We start from the raw sequence: 6,351 nt of genomic DNA on the forward strand, positions 1-6,351 counted from the left end.
TCAGTACTTCAAGGGGGCTTCTAAAAAAGATGGCAGCAAACTTTTTAGCAGGGCCTGTTGTGACAGGACAAAGGGTTTTAAACTAAAGGGAGCTAGATTTAGACTAGCTATAAGGAAGAAATTTTTTACGCTGAGGGTGGTGAAACACTGGCACAGGTTGCCCAGAGAGGTGGTGGATGCCCCATGCCTGGAAACATTCAAGGTCAGGTTGGAGGGGGCTCTGAGCTACCTGATCTAGTTGAAGAAGTCCCTGCCCGCGGCAGGGGGGTTGGACTAGATGCCCTTTAGAGGTCCCTTCCAACCCAAACTATTCTATGATTCTATGATTCTATGACTTGGCATTGACAAAAACATGTGGAAGAAGCTAGAGCAGAGGTAGAGCTAGAGCAGGACATTCAGCAGTCACCACTAAGAGATGGTGAGGCAGACAAGAAGGGTGGAGATAGGCAGCAGTTTCAGCAGCTGTCTGTTTATAATTGTAGCAGTGATGCAGGCTTGAGCCATGGTTGTGGGCACCTGAATAGTCCCATCATAGAGAGACTACGTAGTGAGCTTCCTTTGAGGTACAGGTAACACCCCTCTGGTGGAGGAACGGTAAGTTAGAAGGCAGCCAACCTTTCATCTAGGGGTTCCTCTGTCTCTCATCCAAGGCCACGTTTGATGTAGCACAGCTGAGTGAATTTCAGTCACTTTTATCAAGAAAATTGTTAAGATGTGAAAAAATACATGAACTAAAGCCTTGCCAGATAAGAAAAATTAAAAGCAGAAGTGAGGCTGCTGAAATCCTAACAGCAGCATAAGGATTAGAGGAAAATTATGATATGAAAGGTATAAAATCCTAAAAAAACAATCAGGAGATCAGAAGATAACAACTCAGCAACACTGAGGATCTCTCATTCTCCACAGAGCAATGGAGGTCAGGCTCTCCCCACTTGACTGACGTTCTTCTGAAAAGCAAAGAGCCATAGGGCATCTTACCTAGGGCAGTGAGTATCATATGCTTAGCCCAGCAGCTCATTAGTTCTAGCTCTGTATTTGTTATGTGTTTTGGCCAACAAATTTTTGGGTTTTGCTCTTCACTTCCATTTATCCTGCCTGAAGAGTTTTTGCTTAGACAGTAAAAGTTACCTGAACAAAGTGGCCTCTGATATCCTCAGCTGGTCAGGGTGAATCACTATAAAAATCAGTATCCTTAAGGAGGTGAAATAAGAGATTAGTGCCACTAAATTAAGCTTGGACTTCAGAGGAAAATATTCAGTTCTCCGATCCAAAAGGGTATTTTGTCTAGGAGTACTTTTTCCAGTTTTTAAAGATTAAGAAGCAATTGCAGCTTCTAAAGAAAAATTAGAGTACATGCAGAAAAGACTGAAAAGAAACAGGGAAGATGGATGGCAGGGAAAGTGCACAGAACTGAGTGGAAGAACTTATCTGCACCTTGAGATGATGAATTTTCAGAAGTTTTTATCACATGCTCCGTAATTTTCAGTCATAAACTTTACCTATCCTTGACATTTATAGATGTCAAATGATTTATATGTAAAACACTTCTATTGGCAAGCAATATTTTTTGTTATGAAGTCATGTGGAATTTAGTATGTGGCAATTAACCCTCTTGGGAAGTAAGTTTGCTCAGCAGCAGGAAAAGGTCACTCACAGCAAAGTCGATGTGGCTTAATTCCTGTCTCATAATATTCTTTTTGTATTCGCTAAGCTCTCTGCTGTTCCCTTCTGGTTGTCTGGCTTGTCCTTTCTATCTGCCCTTGAGAGCTCACCTGTTCTGAAATTCTAGTGCATGGATGGATTATTGTTGATGTGTAATTTACAATTCCAGCTCATGGGAATTCACCAATATGAGCTGCTTTCCCATTTACAGAGCTAGTGCATGTCTTACTTCAGCATTGCTCCATACTGAACTTGATTGTCTTGTGGACGAATGTGAGCTCCAGCTATCCAGCACAAACTGCTCTCTGAGCAAATAATGGAGAGAAATGGCCTCTGGGATCCAAGCGAGGTCTGCTGTAAAGAGAAAGAACCATTTGGATTGCATGTGGAGAGAGACACTACAGAGGCTGTATTTCTGTTAAATGCTGCATAACTGCACAAAAAGACAGACTTTTTCAATAAATGCCACTGCAACATTGATATGCTGCTCTACCCTACCTCTGTCTTCTGGTTCGTTAACCTCTTTTTCCATTCTCGGTATCTGTAGTCTGTCTGCTATCTTTTAACCCTATTGCCACATTGCCACCTTCTCACCTCAAGCCTGAGGACTGTATATGCCTGTAGTGTCTGGTAAAACATTTTGCTGTCTTCAGCAAGGCATGACTAGGAAACGCCTATGGAACAGAACTTCAAAATCAGATTAAAACACAAAACTCTGTCACTGCTGGTGCGATGACTGTAATTCTTAAAATAATGAGTTAGCCTTTCCTTTTCCTTCCTTCTGTCCCAGTCAACTGACTTGCGATTATGGATACCATTGACTGAACACTCGCTCACCCTATATAGTAAGGAAAAGAGGTAAACACATTGATAATACATTTAAAAATCATAATGTGCAATCTAAGAGATAAAATGATAGAAAAATAGATGGCATAATTCCAACCTTATAGGGAAAACAGAACCAAGAAGGGGACAAGTGCTTATAGATGTAGCTGTTGGGGCTGACATAGGGGGCATGTGGCCACTGGCTATACCACAGCCTGTATGTTGCCTGTATTCCTCAAGCCCAAATAACTTCAAATTACAGCCTGGACTCCCCAGGCATTACAGCTTTGCCCCCAGAGAGGTGCCCTCTTAAATATTCTGTACTATCAGACTGCAAAGAACATAATAGCTACAGGCTTTAATTCCCTATTCATGCATTAATAAGAGACAAATTATTTTACAATCTTCCCACCGGGACAGAGCGAAAATATTGCTGAGCATCCCTTTGAACACTTTATAAATACAGTATGTCATCAGGATGAACTTTCATGATGTGCTGCATAATATTTAAAACTTCTTAGTGGATTTCCAATTCATGCATTACATATATATTTGATAATGTTTTTGCTGTTGCTCAGACATTAAGCTGGTTTTTTGACATTTATTAAAAACGTACTGAAAACATCTGCAGAGTTCTTCATTGTGATCAGTCTTGAACGTATCCAACTGCACTGCACTACTTTGTTAGAAAAATGAATTAAAGCACCTAACTTCTCAATATAATAAAATCCCCACATGAAGGGTAACAGTTTTGTATTCCTTCACACACCTACTGATATATCCGCAATGATTAAAGCTTTTTATGCAAGTGGCCTCTTGCTTCCAAGCTCAAAGCATCTCTAACTGAATAACTGGTTTCATATAATGATCCTTCTCATTTTTCAGGAACCCTACCACCTTCCTCTTCCAAACATTTACCACGCTCTGCTGCTTCTCATGATGATTAGTGAAACATAAGGATAGATTATTTTTCTTTCATCTTTTAGTCTACACACCAGACTTTCTCCATCTATCTACCAGTGCGGGTGGATGACCATTAACTGGATGCGTAGTGAGACCAGGCTCTACATCACACGTAGCATGTCCATGGACAGAAAGAGTCAGTTCCATGCAGCACATGGTGGTCAGTTGTGCGACATATAAGGAATAGGTCTGGTACCTGAGATATTGGTAGTTGTGACTGCAAACTAGGGGCCTGTCTTGTGTTTTATGGGTCTGCATCTTAAGATGGCATACATATGACGCCTGCTTCTGCACAACTGGCAAAGTCTTCATCAAGTGATTTATTTTTTATACCCTGGAGTTCAGCTAACCATTTCTGGTTATTCCAATTTCACATTGCTGCCCTGCCAACTGCTCGTTGTCTGAGCCCGAAAACAGCATTTCACTGAGTGAAGCTGCTTCTGGAGAAGGACTAAGAGAAAAACCTGCTCAACTCCAACCTCCTCTGGGGTGCCTTTATTTCCTGGTTGTGAAGCTGTTATGGAATTTTAGAAATTCTTGTTTCAGCCTGCTCATATTTGCCACTGTGAGATTTAAATCATTAAAAGATGTTTCACAGTGGTCATCTTGACAGTGCTTCACAAGTGAAGCAAGAAGTTTCTTATTCTAGAAAGAAACTCTTAACAAAATTCAAGAATGCACATAAATACAAAACTGAAAAAGCAGGTTGTTTTGTAAAGTTGGAAAATAAGGCCATAGCAAAAAATCAGTAGCTCTACCTATCTATCTACAGAAATACCTTCTTATTTACAATAATGTAAGCAAAAAAAAAGATGGCTCTTGCAGAGAACAAAGAAATGTAAGTATGTCAAGCTCTTCAGCACAGCCAGGACAGTGAGAGTAAATGAAGAGGTAGTGGGGAGCCAGCCACTTTCAATGTATGGCTGGAAATACGGAAATGTTCAGATGACATCTGAGCCTCGAACAGATGCCTCTCCGAGACTTGCATTCAAAGCCAGAATTCTGTAATTGCTTCAATTCCCAGCTAACCACTCCAAATACAAGTATCAAGAAAAATGACTCATGAATTACATAATCCTGAAAGATGTTTTGCATGAGTATTTCATCAACAGAAGGTGATTTCTTGGAGTTTTGTTGCGTCACCTAATCAGATCTAATTACAGCCTGCAGCCGAAGAGACACCCACACCCACTCCTTCCGTACCAGCCATGTATTACTGCCCTCTCCTCTGGCTCAGACACAGTGGCTACACGGTGACTTAGACGAGACAGAAAGTTGATGTTCTGTAGTGGGTTACATTTACACGTTGTCACTGAGTTGACCCAAGTAACCCTACAGCTGCATAAAGCAGGATCCATGGCAGGTGAAGAGGGGTTTTGGTAGTTTGCAGTAAAGCAGAAGATGGAATTTTACTCTAATCTTAAAATCATCATAGCGTTATCTTCATTCACGTAATTCTGCTTCAGTCTGTTTTCTTAAACACCATTCTTCTAACAGCCACTTAAGCTTGCACTGGTCCTTGGTACAGTTCTGACTATGCACTTGCATTTCCGCAGTATTATTTTCAGTAGTTGTTGGTTCATGTATGTCAATTGACATTTCTTAGTCTTTAGAAGGTTTGCGTTGGTTCCAGTAACCTAAAGGCTATGGTTCTTCTTATGTTTGGTCTCTACCATGAAATGCCCAGAAGGGTTACACACAGTTTAATTTGGTCTTACAACGTACTGAGTGACTCTGTGGAGCTCAGTCCATAAAAAAGGCATTTTTTAGCAGGCACAGGGAACATTAGTAAATTGAACATAGGAAATCAAGTGCAGATGTATTTAAGAGGTTCAGTCTCAAGTGGTTTAAATATAAAACTTGCTGACAGCTGTAATAACCCTAGTTCAAACTGGGGAAAAGCAGTTCCTGCTGTGAACACATTTTTACAAGTAGATGCCTATGATTATGGATGCCTGTGCTGCACCAGAGTTTGCATTTCATCGTTGAGGAAATAACCATCATCGTTGGATGAGACACGTCTTTACCATTTAGAAAAACCTGTGCTTGACCCCTTTAGCTCACAGGATCTTTACTTTTAGCCGAAACTGATTGATCTGATGAATGAACCAAACCCCAATCTCTTACTGGCTCCTGTTTTTGCCTGTATTCATTCAAGTCTACCCATTTATTTTCAGTCTCCTTTTTACTGCGTGAGAAACTTCTAATTTTTCCCCTCTTCAAAATCTACTCCATTTTGCCACCGCAAGGATCCCGCCTCATTTCTCAAGCTGGAGCATGCCGCTCCATTTGGATGCGATTGGTTTTGCTCATTCTTTTACCAATTTTGCCTGGAGTGGGGTCCTGATGTGTTACATAGCATCATCACTTTTAAATATTATTATACTGCAACAGAGAGACATGTTCAATATTGTTGCGCTGCGACAAGTACATAGCCCACGAATGGTCGCCCTCTGAGAAAAGGGAGGACCACAGGTGTGTGCCTCTGCAGAGCTCAATGCTAAAAAAGGATTATTCATGGTTTGTTCGTTTTGTCCAGCCATACAAATCATTCCAGGAGCAAATCTCCAAATTCCTCTTGCCATCCATGAGGCTGGGGCACTGAGGGGTCTTCCGTATCTTTCGCCCCCCTCCCATTTTTCCCACGGCTTTTGCATTTCTGGGCCCGGCTTGCGGCTGAGCGGCTGCCAGCCTGTCCCTGTCCCTCCAGCTGTCCTGCAACCGCACCGTTACGCCTTTCCCTTGGAAAATGTTTTCGAATCTCCTCAGGCTGCAGGACTGCTCCGTTCCTCAGGACTGACCAGCGCAGGGACGAACGCTGCCGCTCCCTCGTTCTTCGAGCCGTTCGCCGTCAGCCTCCTGTCCCCCGCAGCCCGGCAGGCGCCGAACCGAGCACGGGAG

This window comes from Aptenodytes forsteri, unplaced genomic scaffold, assembly GCF_000699145.1.
Source record: "Aptenodytes forsteri isolate BGI_AS27 unplaced genomic scaffold, ASM69914v1 Scaffold49, whole genome shotgun sequence".
Lineage (NCBI taxonomy): Eukaryota > Metazoa > Chordata > Aves > Sphenisciformes > Spheniscidae > Aptenodytes > Aptenodytes forsteri.